The sequence below is a fragment of the Triturus cristatus genome, chromosome 2_1 (genome assembly GCF_964204655.1).
Source record: "Triturus cristatus chromosome 2_1, aTriCri1.1, whole genome shotgun sequence".
Taxonomy (NCBI): Eukaryota; Metazoa; Chordata; class Amphibia; order Caudata; family Salamandridae; genus Triturus; species Triturus cristatus.
Window position 1 is genome coordinate 457,177,286 of NC_140581.1, and position 20,060 is coordinate 457,197,345.

The following is a 20,060-nucleotide window of genomic DNA, read 5'->3' on the forward strand; positions in this document are numbered from 1 at the left end:
TGTTAAGAGTATTTTCAAGCATTCCTCCGATCACCTTTTGTGTGTTTGATGTATCTCTGTAAGTGCCAAGGATATCTCCAGACGTGGGTCCTGTGCACACTGTGCAGCTGGAACCAAGCTGCATTCAACTGAAGAAGCGCAACTGCGTTAAAACCAGTTTTGGGTTGGATTTTTTCCGGTTCAGAGGGGACCTGGCTTGGCAGTTCGGGCTGGACTGTTCCTACTGCAGCAAGACTGTGACAAATTTGCCAATGTCTGGGTTTAATCTGAGGTGCCATAGTGGGCAAAAATAAATGGGTTGGCATGCTATCTTGGGCAATAGCCAGAGGTTAGACTATTTGTAAGCATTCGTCCTATCACCTTTTGTATGTTTGACACTTTACAAGTGGCCATGCACTTTCCCTGACCATATGTTACTGCACTGCATATTCAATCAATCAGCATTTGTATTGCCCAGCACTGTCACCCCTAGGGGTATCTGGGAGCTGTGGGTGTAACGTCTCTGTTAAAGAGCAAGGTCTTGATTTTCTTCCTGAAGTCTGCCATGGAAGGTGCTGTTCGAAGATGGAGGGGTAGGTCGTTCAGGGTCTTGGCTGCGATGTAGGAGAAGAAGCATCCCCTGCTGCGGCTGTGACAGAGGTGGGGGTGTGCAAAGGCTAGTGAGGGGGAGCGCAGGTGTCTTGCGGGTAGGTGGAAGTTCAGTCATTGGTTGATCTACGCCGGTCCTTATAGGCGTGCATGAGGATCTTGAACTGTCATCTCATCTGGACCGGGGCCAGTGGAGGTTTGTGAGGTGGGGGTGATGTGGGTCTGTTTGGGGAGGTCAAGGATTATTCTGGCTGGAGCATTTTGAACAGTCTGGAGACTTTTGAGGAGATGGGTGGAGATGCCGGCATAGAGAGCATTGCATTAGTGAAGGTCTTTCTGGTGTTGACTGGGATCCATCTGAAGATTCTGCAGAGCGTGTGTAGGGTGTGTAAGCAGGAGGAGGAAACTGCGCTGACTTATCATTTCATGGTCAGTTTGTGAATAGGATGATGCCTAGGTTGCGTGCATGGTCTGCAGGTGTGGGTGTTTGTCCAAGTTCTGCTGGCCAGCTGTGGTCCCATACGGTTGTGTTCTTCCCAAAGATCAGTACTTCTGTCGTGTCAAAGCTGAGTTTAAGGCAGTTGTCTCTCATCCAGTTGGCTACATTGGTCATTGCGTTGCAGAAGTTGATTCTGGTGGTGGAGGGGTCTTCAGTGAGCGAGAAGATTGTATAGGAATTTATGGTGAAGCCCCGGGATCTTATGATATCTGCGAGGGGGGGAGAAGTAGGTGTTGAACAAGGTGGGGCTAATGTATGATACTTGGGGTACGCCACATAAGATGTCCTTGGGTTCGGAGGTGAAGGGAGGCATCCGGGTGCTATTTGAGCTTCCTGTGAGGAAAGTGGTGATCCACTGTGGGCTTTTGCGTGTATGGTTTTCTCTCTTGGTGTATATTGCCATTCATCCACATGTCTTGGAGCAATCTTACTCCTGAAATGTCATAAGACATGCATCTAAAAATGTGTTTATAACCAATTCTAAAGCAATCCCTTGTGAAAACTCCCATGTACCACAGGATCCAAGAAATTAGCATTTCCCACGGAAATAGATAAAACACGTTTGAAATCATTATCTCCAACAAGAACAGCTTTATAATGAAGCCCTGAAGAAGTCCTTCTAGGTGAAACGCGTTGGCTACTGTGGCTCTTAATTTTAACGGAAGGAGATTGAGAATATACACGTAAAATACACTTAATTAAGAATTTGAGTCATTGAACTTGTTCTTGGAACATCATAGGTTCTATGTAGTATGATTACAATTGAGTTATGCTACGGTTTTCAAATAACAGAGTGCTGAACCACATTAACAGATTGTTGCAGGAAAATGTATTTTCCATTTTGAAAGTTGAGAGGGGTTAAACTTTCGGTTCTTGCACCTCTATGGTTTTTTAATTACTCTTTCCTACAATAGGGTCAGGTGCGTGAATATATGTTTATGTATTTTGAAGAGTTCTTACATGTGGTTGGCCACTGTGTCGATGCGAGCTGTGATGCCTAGTCTCTTGGCTTCCTTGATGCACCGTTGGTAGTTGCTGATGGCTGCTTTGTGAGTTTATAACAGTTGTGCTTGGTGGTTTTGAGTTCTGGGTACACCAGCTGGCTTGTTTTGAGGTTTTGTTGGTTTTTGCTGGTATTATGGGGGCAACTCTGTCAGTACATTTGGTGATCTATGGGGAGAAGTTCTGGATGGCCTGGTCAAGGTCTGATGAAGCTTTGCGTTGGGTGGCACTATGGGCCTGAGTGCAATGTATCTCTGTCACCTTGCCCCAGCTGCAGGGGGAGGAGCTGTGATGCTTGGGGATGGTGTGCTGAGCATCAGAAATGGTGAAGTGAATGATGGTGTGGTCGATTCAGGTGAGGTCTGGGACCGGGCTGAATTTGATTCCATCGCTGGAGGTGAAAATGGAGTCAAGTGTGTCCGTCTTTGTGTGTGGGTTCGGTAATCAGTTGGCTGAGGCTGATGTTGTTCAGGTTCTCCAGGAGGGCGATGGAGTTAATGTTGTTGGGGTCATCGACGTGGAAATTAAGATCACTGAGTAGGACATAGTGGGAGGAGTCGATGGCTAGGGGGGCAATGAGGTCAGGGTCCCGGGTGACGGTCTGTAGTTGGAGATTGAGGTGTTCCATGAGGGGTGTTTCGGTCATTGTTGGTGGCAAGGTATTGGATGGTTTTCTTTGAAGATGATGGCAATGCCCCTGCAGTGTTTTGTTGGTTCAGTCTTGGTGTATCATCTTGTAGCCATCAGCTGTCGTGGTGGAGAAGTTGGGTTTGAAGAGAGGTTGAGCCATGTTTCTGTGATGAAGGCAACTCCAGGGGAGAGAGATTTCTGTGGCGAGCTTGCAGAGGGAATGGGTGTTGAGCAAGATTCATTGGAGTGGTTCCAGGTTGTTTGCGCTCTTTTGTGCGTAAGTGGTGCGGGATTCAGGGCAGACTGGCGGCAGAGGAGAAGCAGCAATGGCTTCCGGTGAAAGGTCCTTCAGTTGATCACAGGGAGGAAGTGCAGCAGAGGTTGTTTCGGGGTCTGGGGTCCTGGGCCATGATCTCCTTGGCGGTGTAGCAGTGAGTGGAGAGAGGGCCAGGGGTCCTGGCGCTGGGCATGTTCCAGGCATGGACGGGCGCAGACAGGCTTGCCTTTGGTGCGCTGGGTACGCAGCCATGCTACCTCCTCCATTAAGTAGGTCGGGGGAGGGCAGGGCACTGGGTGGCATGAGGAGGAAACAGCTTGAGGAGGGATATGTCAGAAAGAGGGAAAAATTAGCAGAAAAAGGCAAAGTAAAGGACAGAAACAGGCAGAAAAGGCAACACAGAGAGCAAAAAAACAAGCAGAAAAGGCAAAACAGAGGGCAGAAACACAAGCAGAGAAGGAAATACAGAGCGCAGAAAAATGAGCAGGAAAGGCAAAACAGACCGCAGAACATTTAGCAGAAAATGGCAAAACAGAAGGCAGAAAAATGAGCAGGTAAAGGCAAAACAGATGGCAGAAAAACAAGCATAAAAGCTAAAACAGAGCAAGAAACAAGCAGATGAGGCACAAACAGAGGGCAGCCGGTTAACAGGCAGCAGAGGGTAGTGGACTGAGGCAAGCTGGACAGGAGAACGTTTGCATGAGGAGCTGGCACAAGTACTTCCTCTGTGGTGCTTCTGGCAGCTATATATCTTTGTCTCATATGTGCATTGTGTGAATACATACAGCCTCTCCTATATGACATTTAACTTCCACACCACTGGTGCAATTTCTGTGCCTTTTTCTATGTTCTCACAGGAAAGTTAAATAGACCAATTGTGTGAAACTACTTTTAGCAATACCATTTTAGGGCCAGAGGCCATGCACTATGGCACTAAATAGCAATGCCAACAGAGTTCATAAAAAGGAGGATTTCATTCACTTTATTACACGTATAGCACCTGGTCCCCTCTTTAGGAGCAGCCCAAAGGAAAATTGAGCCACCCTGAAGGGGTGCAGCAAAATCAGCTTGCCTGTGTGTGTGCTAAATATAGCTTGGCCTCCCACTCGCTGATGGTGATTGCAGTAGCGGTCGGAGGTGGGAGTGCTGCGGGGTGGTGGGGCGGAGCAGCGTGGGGGTTGTAAACTATGGAATACAGCCCAACGGAGGTAAGTAAACAAATAAATAAAACGAATTTCATTGCGCGCACTGCATTGTCAAATGCGATGGAGCACGCACAACGAAATTTGTTTTATTTATTTATTTGTTTACTTACCACCGTTGGGCCGTATTCCATAGTTTACTACCCCCCCTACCCTGCTCCATCCCCGCCCCGCCACACCGACCCGCAGCACTCCCACCACCAGCCGCTACTGGTAGCAGGCAGAGGGCTCGTCTGCATACAGATGTGCTGTGGTTCTGAAGAACATCTTTTTGTGGCATCTGTGACAGACTTAAACCATATAATTTTAGTAGGAGATATAGCTAGGGCAAAAGTTTCCATATTAATTTTGGCATTTGGAGGATAGTCACGAGGAGTGAAATTATCAGAAATGTGTATCCATCTGAAAAGGGTATTTGGCAGTCACATCCTGTTTTCTTGTGTCTCTCTAACCAGAATTATTTGTTTAAATCAACTATAATGGCTTGTTTTCTAAAAGGTTTACTGTAGTTGTTAGCTCCCACTTCATTAATAGTTCCTCAGTGAGGTTTTAATCTTTAGTTAATGTTTCAAATTCTAATCTCATTTGAAACAATGCCCGCCTTGTGTGATTCTGACAGGTTAGTGGCAATGATTTTGGCCTATACAGTTAGTGAAGAGCCCCTTTCATCCCAGCCAGCATTCACAGTTTTCCATTTGGATGAACTGATTTTTCATAATTGTTCATCTTTCTAAATGAAAGTGGTTTCTGTCTTTGGTGTGGGTTAATCTATTGGATTATTTGCTGGCTTCCTGATGCTGCAACAGTACTGTATCTGAGCAAAAAGGATTGTAAGTATTAATAGGGTGGAGTGATTCTTGAGACTGACAGAGGTCAATGCATCAATTGCATTTTGAGATGTGTAGTTGAGTGTAGTTTGGGTCGAGTGGAGGATTGCAATGCTTTATGTGAGGTTTTTGGTTATGCAATGTATATTTTATGTTGAATTGGTAGTCTGATTACTTTGATTTTGATGTACTAGTCATATTTGTGATGTGCATTAAAGAAGTTTTGATTTTATTATGGGCTGATTGGGTAATCTGATTTAACAGTAGTCTGCTTTATTGAGCATTCTGTTAGACAAGTGCCCCAAGGGTGCTGGTCTTGGTTCTATTTATTGTGATGTTCTTTTTGTGCTGATTTTTCTCCTGTCTACGGTGTGCGGACAAGATTTGTTTTGTTTACTTGTGTTCATTTGGTGACAGAAAGTCTTTGTATTGTTTTCCATTCACAGATAGAGCTGTGCTGCAATTGGTTAGCCAGCCAAGGAGTCGAGCTGGGATTATTGAGACGTCACTATAGAGTCACGCTGTCATTAGGTTTTTGCTGTTAAAGCCATTCTGTGATAGGTTGGTATTTGGCATAGCCACAGTGGAATTGATTGTTATTCATTGCTTGGTTTGCATGTTTATTCTTACACTTGAGTAATTGATACGGAACTCCCACGGAGGTCCACATAATTATGTACAACTACAGATGAAAATACATTTCCTCGAATATATATCAAAATACCTCCTAAAACCATTTTTCGATACGTACTACAAAACACACAAGATGACACAAGATGATGGACGGAATGTTGCACATTGGCAAAACATTTACCCCCAGTCACAGATCTGGGTTTAATCCATCGTTATTTTGCTCACCACGCCACCCAAGTTCAGACATGGCCATATGCAAATCAGTCTTGACCCTGTGCCTCATGGGAACAGTCCAGCCCAAACTGCCAAGCCATGTCTTCCCTGGACCGGAATCAAGCATCCTAGGACCGGTTTCGGGGTTTCACCCCTCTTCAGCCAGGATAGCTTGACTCCAGTGGCGTAGTGAGCACGGGACCCACGTCTGGACATACCCTTCCCACATAGGGCGAACAGCAAAACACACAAGATGATGGACGGAATGTTGCACATTGGCAAAACATTCACCCCCAGTCACAGATCTGGGTTTAATCCATCGTTATTTTGCTCACCATGCCACCCAAGTTCAGACATGGCCATATGCAAATCAGTCTTGACCCTGTGCCTCATGGGAACAGTCCAGCCCAAACTGCCAAGCGTACTATTTCAAATACAGGAGAAAATAAAACAGTCTTTTAAAACAGGAAAGTGCAGAGTGCGATATACTAGGTACAGGAAGAAACAGGGCATTCCAAGAAATATTTCAATGCTCATATTCCCAAAAGGTGAGGGGTAGACATAATACTATATAAAAAACAACATTACATTTCCAAGTAGATACCCAGAAAACATTTTTAAAAAAATAGATAAATCCTATTACAAATCATTTCATAGGGAGGGGAGAAAATTAAACAAAGGACCTCAAGGGCAGAATGAATATTAAATTTAAGGAATAAAGGACGTAGAAAATAACGCCTAGCCTTTTGCAACTCTGGACATACTAATATCACGTGATTAATATCTTGCACTTGTAAGTGACACAACTTATAGATTCTCTCCTTTTTTGGAATTTTGTCCCAAATCCCCATAATTGCTTTAAGGGCAACAGATGCAATCTCAACAAGAGTATCAGCCTTCTGACCCAGTGAGGCAGGATCCATGTTAAATAAGACAGTGATTTGTTCCCCAAAGCACTCCCACAGACCACCTTGTTTTGTGACTTTGACTGACTTAAGGCAATGTCTCTAGCTAAACTGATGGTAGACACAGAACTCTTTATATACTCCTTCAATGCAGGCTTTAACAAGGGGGAATCGATCTTCCAACTAAGCCCAGATGCATCATTTGTGTGTTTGTTTATTATTTTGAGTATGAATAATGGGTGCTGTGTTGAATAAGAGTATTTTTCTTAGCATACCTGCTACGGAGGAACAGAAGATACCTCCAGAGGGCTCATCTGTGTACAAAATATTGATGTGCGTTGGACTCTATTCGTTTACATGGATTCAAGAAGGGCATAAATACACCTCTGGTGACAAGAATCTGCAGTTTCCTTTATAGGGTACCTTTAACATTATATTTTAATTTTTTATTTTTATAACATTATAAAGCTAGATTTCCTGAGACAGACAATTAATGAGAGAAAGCCACACAGTTTCAGGCATTGCATAAATGGGATTGAATGGCAACAGAGAAGGAGAGAAAGTAAATGAAGTATGAATTAAGGGATCTCTGAAGTGGTTGCTAGAAAATAAGTGGGATAATCAAGAGAGATTTTGGACAGAGGATGTGATAGAAGGAGGGAGAGTTGTTCCTGCAATAGTTAATGCAACAGTAACCAAGACTAAAGCTGATGAGGGTGACAGAGAGAAACAAGAACAAGAGTCAGATGAGGAGGATCATTTTCTAAATGATCTTTGAATTCTAGACCTCCCCTGTACACACAGTCACACACAGTCACAAGTGGTTTCTACCCTTGTACGTGATGTGGGTGCATTGGGTGAACGAAGTACGAGTGCACAGGAACTGACCGCTCTTGAAGTGACAAGTGCAAGTGATGGAGCGGGTAGTACAACATTTTGTATACCCCCCCCCATTTTCTGCATGTTCATACTAATTAGAATAATCTATTAATTGTAATAATATTAATGTGTTTTGAGTGGTACTTAACCAACCTTACTAATGTATGAATTACACGTGGAAATTGCATTTTGCATGGCTAAAATAATTTGGAAACTAATATACGTATGCATACTAATACTGGTTGCATGACGTATGTTGCTTTTGTGACGTAATTGTAAGTTGCACCAGATGACATCATTGGGTGAATATAAACGCTTTAAATGTCGCCATTATGCTAGATAATTACATACACATAGGGGAAATAGTGAGGGTTAAACATTTTATTTGTTATTTCCATGTTTTAATTACTTTTTGTGTTTGCTTTGCTTAAGTTGACTGATTGGGCCTATGACAAAATTGCCGACCAATGTACACGACGAGACAGCTACCATTCCACGAGGTTTCAGACCAAGTGCGCATGTCCCAGGCTCCTGAACAAGTGGCCTCAAGATGACCTACAAAGCCTGTACCCAAACAAGGTCACGAGTGGACTTTTGCCAAGAGCTTTAACAATGGACAATTTTGACAACCGGATGGATCATGTCTGACGGAGTGACATCATAGACTTTGGGAAACCGAAACGGACGATCTTAACCAACCAATCAGAATTGCCTAAAACCGACTTTTGTTACATTTTGTCATTAATTTCATTATAAAAAGATGGTAGAATAGTGAGTTGTGCGGACCTTTTCCTTTTTTCCTGACGTTATGCTGACGGAGAGGACGGTGACACTGCAGGGCAGCTGTTTTCCTGAATCTTTGACAGACTAAATTACTGCCCAATTTCTTGATGAACTGAGGACTCTCGAACTGATGGGCATTGATTAATGTGTACACGCTTATGGTCCAGACCGAATCTATGGGACTGTAGCGTGCTGCATGACGACTTGATTGACTTAGAGGACGACTAATAGCCAGATTAGGTAAATATGGTGTTCTGTGGTTTGATTAACGTTTTATTAAACTTTGCATTAATTAGATAAACAATATTATTGATTAACAAGCAAATGTGTTGGGTTATTTATTGAGAAGGAATAGATTAGGATTTGAATATAAATGAAAGAGGATTAAAAATCAGTTCTCCAACTCAACTAATTTGATCCATCGGCTAAGTGGGAGGAATATCTCGAGGTTCAGGATTAAGATGTGCTGGATTAAGGATATTTAGTGTATGTTTATGTGAATAAATTTCCTTTAGGTTATAAGGTATTCCTTTCATGTCAGCGTTTGGAACACTCATCTCTCCCGTAAGAGCAGACCAATGAAGTGTGAGTGTTGGTGTTATGGGCCCAACCAATGAATGCATTGAGTGAATGCGTTAGTGTGATATTTGGTCTGTGACGAAGGGAGGATTTGAAATTTCACGCTGCATCAGTTTTTCTAGTAGCAGTATGATGGTTATTATTGTTTTGGTTTGGTGATTATTGCTTGTAAATTGCTTATTGATTAGTATTGGTTTATGTATTAACACTCTATGTTGAGTCACGTCGAGTTCTATGTTGTTTGCACGGCTTCTGGGATGTAGGACGTCGGAAGTTTGTAACGGTTCCATAGCAGAGCAGAGGAAAGTGCTGTTTTCGGGAAAGACGGAATTGTTGTTGCCCTGTAGGTACACGGGGAAAACGTGTGATGATTGAAGTTGCACGACGCATTGTCTGGGTTCGATTTGGTAGCTTCGTCGTGTGTTGCCATTAGAGACATTTACTGTATGAGGGAAGTTTGCATGATAGCGAAGGCTACCTGTGAAATTTTAGTCTTAGGTACCAGGTGTTCTCTAAGCTTGTTAGAAGGACGAAGTAGAGGGAAGTGCTACTTTGTTAACGAGTGTTATAATTCTGTAGTAGGGCAGACTGTTCGCTGCTCTCGGGAAAGACAGAATTCTGTGTGAATGCACTACATTTTATGTGTGAAAGTGCGTGAATGAAAAGGCATTCCGATTAATTGTGAAACTCTGGTTTTATTTCTCAGGAGCATTGGGTCTCCACCTAGGTGTCTTAATTCTGGAGAAACAGTTAGCAAATGCTTGCTAGAAGGGTAAGGTAGAGGGATGTGCTACTTTATCAACGAAAGTAACGCTTCCGTAGTAGGGCATAGGTAAGCGCTGCTCTCGGGAAAGACGGAATTCTTGTGAAAAAGGTCTTTTGCTATTCTTTGGTTAGCGAAGCGGACAATGGTGGTGTTTTTGTGTTGTTACTAACAGGTTTGTAAATTTGAAAAACGTAAAAATCTTACCGAGAGACTTTTGTAAAGGAGGGATCAATAGGAGCAGGAGCTGCGGCAGCGGCCGCTGACGTCAGAGAGACAGCGCTGGGATTGGCCAGTCAGTTAGAAACGTGGACGCTCCTGATTGGTGCGTTAGTGTACGCCGCGCTAGGAGTGGAGAATTGCAAAGGTGACGTAGACGCACCAATCTGGAGTCGCACTACGATTGGTCAGATTAGTAGTACAGTTATAAGGAGAGACTAGTGATATACGAAAAACAAAAAGATGTATTACGATCCACCAGAAAAGGAGAAAAAGTCCTGGTTTGGGAGAATTAAAAAGTGGTTTAAGAAGGACAAACCGATTGTGACTAGGGAAGGACAATTACTTCCTCCACCTAAAACCCCCGCATCCTTTATGGTTGTGAAATACGGATATCATACTTGTATTTGGTTATACAATTGGGTAAAATATACCAAGAACGACGGAGTCTTGGCATTTCCAGAGCATGGTTCATTTAACTTAGCAGTTTTGAGAAATTTGAGAGAGAAAATGATGAATCTAGAACCAAGACCTAGACCAACACAATTTGAAGCATTGACAGAATGGGAAGATGAAATGCATGAACGAGAGAGACAGAGGAGTGGCGGAAGATATAGGTACATGTTTGGTAGATCATATGGACATGAGAATCATGATGACAGAAAGAGAAGGTGGCGGAATGCGAGTATGACTGAAGGTCTATTTCCTGTAAGAACCGCAAAAGAAATTGGAGGTAGAAAATGCACAGGAAAAAAGGCATAATGTTGAATCAAGAGGGTATGGAGTGAATGAATCGGAGGATGATGTTCTTGATGACATGTTTTATAAAAATCCACCTCCGTATCAACCAGAACCAGAAATGCTGACACCAAGTGCCCCAATGAGAGAAACTTTACGAATCATTAAGTCAGAACCAGTGTCCCAAGATTTAGAGAAAGGTAATTCCATTAGAGAGGTAGAGAGAAAATCAGATGGTAAGGTAAATGGTGAAAATTCGGCAGAATTAGCAAAAATGACTTTAGAATTAACTGAAAAGATACGAGAATTGACTAAAAATCTAGAAGCTGTGACTGTTCCAGTGACGATAGGCCCTGTAATGCCTATTTTCGATAAACAGAAAGATAGCGCACATTGTTTAATACTTCCTTATAATAGCAATAAACAGGCTGAGAAACCAAAGCAGAGCCAAAATGAAAACCCATGGAGACAGACAATGAGTATGATCAAACCAAATGTTTCGAGTAACCCTTTTATAGGTCAAAATTTAGCAGAAAGACATACAATGACAGTGGAATCAATATTAGAAACGCAAAAGGATTCAGAATGAGGTAATGTAGAAAAACCAGTAGGTCCATCTACAGATGAATTAAGTGAATGGTTGAGAAGCTTGCAGAGAAAAGACAAAGAATCCCAATCAATAGATGTGGCCAAATTACGAATGGTACTGGAAGAGTTAATAGTAGGAACTATCCCCACAGAGAAATTAAAAAACGTATCAAGATGAGGAATTACTATTTTTGTGCAAAAGTGTAACATGGAGAGCGAAAAATCTGCACGAAAGACTAGAAGAAGTAGCAAATGAAATGGGTATACATATTGAAAAGGTAAAGGCTTTACAAAAACCATATCGAATAGATTTCACTGAAAAAGATATTGAAAATTTGAACACCACAGGACGGATAAGTCAGATTAAGGAAATAATTATCTTGCTGTGAAAATGGGGAGATGTGGATAAATGGAGAAGCAGGTGGTACCGAAAACGAGATGATGCCCCAGATAAAACGTTTGCAGCATTCCCTGTAAGAGAAAAAGAAAAGGTAGTAACAGAATGCCCCATGAGAGAAATTCAAGGAGGAGGATATGTACATGTTCCATGGACAAGACAGGATATTTTGTCTTTTACAAATTATTTCCCTCGACTACGCGAAAAGCCTGTCGAGTGGTGTAGACAAGTGGACAGATTTGTGAAGTTGTCCAAAGTACTATGGATTGATCTGAATAGTCTGTTTGACATAATAGTACCAGCAGATTTATGGACAGAGTGCAAGCTAATGATTAATTGGCCAACTCAGGAATACCCTAGAGATCCAAAAACTGGAGCTCCTGATCCCGAGGTAATGAAGAAATATGAACAGGTTATTGCCTTTCTGAAAAACAAAGTACCTCCTAAAGAGACAGCTTGGGTGAAAATTGACAGAGCACATCAGGAAAGCAAAGAGTCAGTACATGCATATTACGAAAGGCTGATTTTAGCCTTCAAACAGATTAGTGTTGATGAAAATTTGAGTGAAAAGGATTTAAGTCATTTTGTATACAGATTTGTATATGGTCTACGTCCAGAGATTAGTGAAATGATAAAACAACATACTGTAGACTGGCAAAATAAGAAAATAGATGAAGTATTGAGACATTTAAAATATTTCAGTGATGAGATTGAAGCAAAACCGCGAAAATTAAAAGAAAAGGCTATGTGGGCACAATTAAAGGTAGCAGAGAGATAGGAAGCTCAATTAGCGAGTGAATAATACAGGCCCGAGACAAAAGTTAATTCCTGGGAAAGGTAAGGGAAATCTTAATATAGAAGAAACTAAAAAGAAATTCCCATGTCATAATTGCGGTAGAATAGGGCACTGGAAATCCGAGTGTAAATTCCCCCCAAGTACTAACAATGAAAATGCATCATTGAATCCACAGGCGCAGAATGAGGTGAGTGGTCAACCGCAGCGACAGCAGCAGGTTGTAACCCAACAGAATCAGGTGCCAAAACCGCATTTTCCACAGAGCAAAAACTCCCAGAAATATATGTAAATGTAAATTGATACTTGTATAGCGCACTACTCACCCGCAAGGGTCTCAAGGTACTTGTACGAATACCGCTGTGGAACCCATCCTGGCTTTCCCTGTGAGGTGTCCACTCCTGGGCACCCCCAAGGTGGAGGCCAGGCATCCTTAGCGTTGTGGGGGCCGTTGTGGAAATTAATCAAGCTATTGCCCAGAGTTGCAGAGTAGGACTCCATGATTGGAACAGGCACCGAGGCGAGAATTGTCAGGTCCGTGGAATTTTGAGCCCAAGACCCGCCGAGGCGGGGAATTCAACCCTGGTCCCGGGCCAGACCTCTGCATCAGGGTCTGCCGCTCTAACCATTGAGCCACACTTCTCCACATATAGTAACGAAATAGGATTCTACAATGAAGAACAGGTAAATAAGCCGCCACACGCTAGCGCTGTTTCACAGTATTGGCTACAACGCAATGAGAGTGATTCAGAAAAGGGTTATTGAAGGTGCCGAAGGGAGGAAGAAGAGTGCGTACTTGGCGCAACTCTAGAAGTAGACCAGACAGGCCCATTTGTAGATGGGAAGATAAATAATGAAAGTATTACTTTCCTAGTTGATACTGGTGCTACTCGATCAACTGTCAGGTCAGCTGATGTTAAGAACCTTCCTCTCGTGGATGAAAACAATCCAAGTCGTTGGTGTAACCAACAGACAGATTAAAATTTATCTTACAGAGCCAGTGAAAGTTAGTATAGGGACATTTTCCGAAATGCACCGCTTTGTTGTGTGCGATACCAGTCCTGTGAATTTATTAGGTAGGCATTTGCTGTGTAAGATGAATTGCACTATATTCTGTACCCCTGATGGGATAGCCTTTGAGAACCCAGATGAAGATGTGTTGTATAAAATGACAATGGCAAACAGGGAAAATGAGGTTACTGACACCTATGCTGTATTTAACCCTGATGAATTACCTAAAGAATTGAAACAGTCTGTAAAAGCAGAAGTTTGCTATTTCACAGGAGAAGATGTGGGATTAATGAGAAATGTAGATCCAGTAAAAATAACAGTGAAGGAAGGAGTAAGCTATCCAAATGTCCCTCAATATAAATTGACACCTGAAATAATTGAAGGAGTTACTCCTGTGATTGAGAAAATGATAAAACGAGCATTATGAGAGAAATAATGAGTAGTCCATGTAATTCACCAATTATGGGACTGAAAAAGCCTAATGGGAGGTTCAGGATAGTACAAGATCTGAGAAAGATAAACAAAATTGTTGTGTCTTGCTGTCCTATTGTACCAAATCCATCTGTGATTTTGTATCAGATTCCCCATGATGCAGAATGGTATACTGTGATTGATTTATGCCATGCGTTCTTTTCCATCCCATTGCACCATGACAGCCAGCAAATATTTGCGCTTCGTTTTGGCGAACGTATCTTGGCTTGGTGCCGAATTCCACAGGGGTATACAGAAAGCCCCTCAATATTTAATCAGCTATTAAAGAAATCTTTGAAAAGTCTAGAAATGCCCGAAAATTCAGTGTTAGTTCAATACATCAACGACCTTCTTGTGGCGTCGAAAACCCGTGAAGCTTGTGAGAAAGACACTATAGCCTTGCTGAATCATCTGGCAGATGGAGGACTTAAAGTGTCACCATCAAAATTACAATTTTGCAAGAAAGAAGTACAAGGTTTAGGCCACAATATTGAAAAAGGACTGAGAAAGATAACAATAGACAAAATAAGAATCATAAAAGGAATGAGAGCACCCATGACCCAAAGAGAAGTGAGAATGTTTCTTGGAATGGTTGGATACTGTCGTCAGTGGATCAGCAATTTTTCTTTGATTGCAAAACCTTTGGTGCGTCTGACAAGAAGTGATGTGAGAGATCCCATTGATTTGAACAAAGAAGAACTGGCAGCTTTTAAACGATTGAGAGATGGGTTGTGTGAAGCACCTGCATTAGGTATGCCTGACTATGAGAAAGAGTTTGAGTTGTATTGCAGTGAGAGAAATGGATGTGCACTCTCTGTTCTAATACAGAAGCATGGAAAACTGAGGAGACCAATTGCATATTTTTCATCAATGCTGGACCCAGTAGCTGTATCCCTACCTGGGTGTTTGAAAGCAGTGGCTGCTACCTGCCGGAGTTTGGAACAGAGTGAAGGAATTGTAATGGGATATCCTGTGAAGGTGTTTGTACCTCATGATGTGGCAATCCTTTTAACAAGGAGTCGCACTCAGTATATGACACATAGTCGGCTGACTAAGTATGAGAAAGTCATATTAGGTGCAACAAATGTAAGTCTTGTGAGATGTTTTAATGTGAATCCTTCAACATTGCTGCCTGATGCTGAGAATGTAGAAGTCAGAGATGAAGCAGATCACGACTGTCTGGATGTACTCGATTTCTGTACAAAACCACGACCTGACATAAAAGATGTACCTTTACCAGCAAGTAATTTCATCATGTTTGTAGATGGGTCTTGTTTGAGAACAGATGATGGAGTGTTGAGTGCAGCATATGCGGTTTGCACAGTTGCAGCAGTGATGGAAGCGTCCTACCTGAAAGGAGTAAAATCGGCCCAAGTAGCTGAACTTATTGCTTTGACTAGAGCATGCAAGATTGGGAAAAGTGTGAGAGTGACTGTGATAACTGACAGCCAGTATGGTTTTGGAGTCGTACACGACTTCGGTCAAATATGGCTGCAGAGAGGGTTTTTGACATCGAGTGGAACTCCCATTAAGAATGCTGAATGTGGTCGGAAAGTTGCTTGAGGTGATACAGCTGCCTAGGCAATTGGCTGTTGTGAAGTGTGCTGGCCACAGTCAAAGTGGTGATTACATCGCCACTGGCAATAAATTTGCCAATGACATGGCTCAATACTGTGCACGTATTAAGAATTCTATTAACAGGGCCAAGGAGAAGGAAGTGATTTCTTGTTCTTTGATGTTTACTAACATTGTGGGTACCTGGGAAAAAGTGAGACAATTACAGGAAGAAGCAGGAGATGAGGAAATGAAGCAGTGGGTAAAAGCAGGATGTGCACCAAGAGAGAAGGATCATGTGTGGGTCTATCGGGATGGAAGACCAGTTATGCCTGATAGCATGATGTCTGCCATGGCACGGATGTATCATGGTCAGGGACACATAGGGAGAGATGCTATGATCAGGTCATTTAAGCAGACCTGGTACAATGCAAAATTCAGACTTGTAGCAGAAAGTCTTTGTCAGAGATGCCTATGTCAGCAATACAATCCTGGAAGAAAGACAGTAGTGAGCCTAGGAACAATAGGTCGAGAAGGAGGGCCTTTTACCAGAATGCAAGTGGATTTCATTGAGATGCCTCCCTGTAACAGGTTGAGGTACGTTCTAGTTATGGTCTGCCTGTTTTCTAGATGGGTAGAGGCTTTCCCAACAAGAAGAAATGATGGAATGACAGTGGCAAAAATACTTTTGAGGGAATTTATCCCTAGATTCGGATTCCCAGTAACAATTGAATCAGACCGAGGAGGACATTTCCATAATGAGATCATAAAATTGGTTTGTGAAGCATTGAATGTACGACAAAAACTACATTGTGCCTACTGCCCAGAAGCTTCTGGTGTGGTGGAACAGATGAATGGTACTATCAAAAACAGGATAGGGAAAATGTGTTTAGCTACAAGTTTGAGATGGCCTGATGTCTTGCCTCTGGTACTCATGACTATTAGATCAATTCCAGACAGAACTACAGGGTTGAGCCCCCATGAAATTATCATGGGACGGGTGATGCGACATGTGTTCATACCAGTCAACAAGCTGATGACTATAACTGATGACATGGTGTTGGAATACTGTGTTTCATCAGGTTGGAGCAGATGCCACCACCCTTGAAAAGAAGCAAGCCCATGATCTGAGCCCAGGGGACTGGGTGAGAATAAAAGTACTCAGAAGAAGAAACTGTTTGGTACCAAGGTGGGGAAAACCACGACAAGTTATCTTGACCACAACAACAGCTGTGAAGTGTGCTGGACTGAAAAACTGGATTCATGCAAGTCATACATTGAGAATTCCAAATCCAGTGGATAGCACAGAAAAGGAGTATTTCGATGAATCCGAATCCAGTACTGAATTGGATGACGGAGAGCCAAAAAAAAAAAGAAAACCCTGAAAGGGGGTAATCAGAACCAAGTCTAACATTTGTCCCCAGAAGTAGTTCCTTGAGAAGAAGGTTACAGATTTCTGATACCAGCTCAGACTCAGAGACTGAACAAGGAACTCAAGGTTCTAGGAAAAGACAAGGAAAGGACAAAGAAAAAGACAGTGAAGAGACAATTAAAGAAATTACTGAAAGAGAAGTTCCAGATGAAAGATTGAGAGAGATTCCACCTGAAATAACACATTTAGATGGACAGGTGCCAGATACAGAGAGAGAGGGAAAGATTACTGCGGAAGACCCCCGAGGAGGTGTAGGGAACTCCAACATCCAGTCAGAAGTAGGGACAAGTAGTCAGCAGGAAGATTGCGTGCCGGAGATACGAGGAGGGACAGAAGTAGGAAAAACAAAAGAAGTGGTGGAAAAAGAAGCTGTTGAGAGTAAAAAGCAAGTTGAAACAGAGTCAGAGGAAAGCGAAGATGAAGAACCTGAAGGTCGAGTTCTAAGAAAGAGAGCTTGGAGAACTGAAAAGAATGATAAAGGGAGTAAATTGAAAAGAGCAGCAAAAGACGACGTTTGGCTGAATAGAATAAAAAAACTGAGATATCGACTGACACAAGTAAATTCACCAAGGACTGAACAGGTGAATGAAGTGACGAGTCAGGAGAAATTAAAAGACGAAGAAACCATTGTAATTAAAGAAAGCAAAAGAATAAGAAAACCCAACCAGAAGTATAAGTCACCAGAATGGACGTATGTGGCCCTGCCTGAAGAGAAAGAAGAGGCAGATAGCCAAGGAAATCAGAGGTGATTGTGCCAGAAGTGGTTGAGGAGGACGAAGAATCGGAAATCCTGAGAGTTATCTTGTCCGATATTGGAGAAGAAGCGGCTGTTCAGGACATTCTATATTCAGATCACGAGGGAAAGGTGAAAGATGATGAGATGCCAAACTGAATGAGACCAGAAAGCTGCTAATGGAAAGATAACAAAATATGGAAAAAGACAAAAACTGGTAGAACCAAGTAGGTGCTTAGAGCCTTGGGTTAGACAAATTAGTTGTGAAGTAGAAGAGGCTAAGTCAAAAGACACTGTCCATTTTAACAAAAACGGCAAACACAGATAGTAGAAAAGGTAGATGTATATGTTTGCAACGATGGTGTAAAATGTATTGTTGTTGTACAGGATTAGTAATGCTTCTGTGGAGCATACTTGCTCTCCTGATCTCACTTAAGGTTACTATAGATACAATAGAAGGATATAGTGAAAACAAAACTAATATAGAAAAGATTCAAAAGGTAGTTCCGACTAGAATAGATAAAAACTATTTACATAAAGACAGGTCTATAACCGATTTTTCTAATAATGTGTTTTCGAAATTGTTGTATGAATATGTAAAGACAATGGACGTAAGGGACTGCTACGTTTGTATGCAGTTACCTGCCTCTGTATCGGAGGGAGTGACTTATCACCACCTTCCAGTAACTTATGGAATAACATGTAGTGTAATAGCTAGTGTATTTTACCAAACAGGGAAATTTGAGTATTATTTTTCAGATGTAGATTACATATTTTCACAAGTACCATTAATTAACAAGCTAAACAAGGTAAAACCTGCAAAGGTATTAGGTGAATTTTTTCTTAGAGACTAAAGAACTAACATTAGAATATATGTTTAAAAACAATTTGACTTGCAGTTTAAAGAAAGAGGAAAATACATTTTTAGATATGGTTGAATAAAGGAGACTGAAAATGCAAAGAAAGGCATCGGAAGGAAAGGTGGAGAAGACAGTCTGGGATGTAGAAATGAAAAAACACTTGAAAGGTGAAGCTAGTCCAACTATGGCTTTAGATTGACCTCAGAAAGGGAAATTGTGTATTAGAAGGAATCAAACTGCATTTGATAATTATTTTGTAGGTAATAGTGAGTGCCATGATACATACCGAATCATGGGTGGATGGGGATTTAAAGGTGGAAAAGATCCAGTTTTCCCTGGATTATATTTCATTTGCGGGAGCAGGGCATATTATCGTTTGCCAGACCATTGGTATGGCACATGTTATGTAGGCCTGGTTTTCCCAAACATTTTTCATATGGATAGAGGAGAAGATGGTGTACATAGTTTAGGTAGTTATTTAGCACGTAGTAAGAGAGAATCTTGGTCAGAAATTGTGGGTGACTTCTTTGGAGCATTGATACCAGCAGTGGGAATATCTCTGAATGCAAACAAAATTAGAAGGCTTTCAACAGTAGTGCATCGCTTGTCAACAAGCACCGCTGGAGGATTTTTATTGGTAAACACTGAAATGGTTGCCATGCGTGTCATGGTAATGCAAAATCGACTTGCCCTTGATATATTATTGGCAAAAGAGGGTGGAGTCTGTGGAATGCTGAAAGTTCAACATTGTTGTACTTACATTCCAGACGAAAGTAAAGATTTGAACATTTATATTAAAAATATAACTGAACTGCATGACGAAATTGCACCACTGGAGGTTGAAGGTGTTTGGGAAAAGATTGGAAAGAAAATATTAGCTATTAAAGATTTTTTAGTAAACTCAGGTAGTACCTATTTAGGTAAAATCTTATTTCCATTAACCTGTGTGATTTTCATAGTATTAATAATAAGATTAGGGTGTATCTGCCGTAAAGGGAATAAAAGTCAGAAAAAGTTAAAAAGAGAAAATTTAAGGAGAAAAGGTAAGAAACAAGAGAGAGAATTTAAAGAAATAGAATTAGAGGAAGTTAAGGAAAGTATGTATAAATCAGCGAAAAGAGAAGAGACAGGGGAAACTGAATTATGAATAAAAATAGGAAATCACTTTGAAACTCCATAAAAGAGATACAAAATGTTGATGGTGTGGTGATATAATCACCAAAGGGGGGATTAATGGAGCGGGTAGTACAACATTTTGTATACCCCCCCCCCATTTCTGCATGTTCATACTAATTAGAATAATCTATTAATTGTAATAATATTAATGTGTTTTGAGTGGTACTTAACCAACCTTACTAATGTATGAATTACACGTGGGAATTGCATTTTGCATGGCTAAAATAATTTGTAAACTAATATACGTACGCATACTAATACTAGAAAAATAGAATATTGCATGATGTATGTTGCTTTTGTGACGTAAT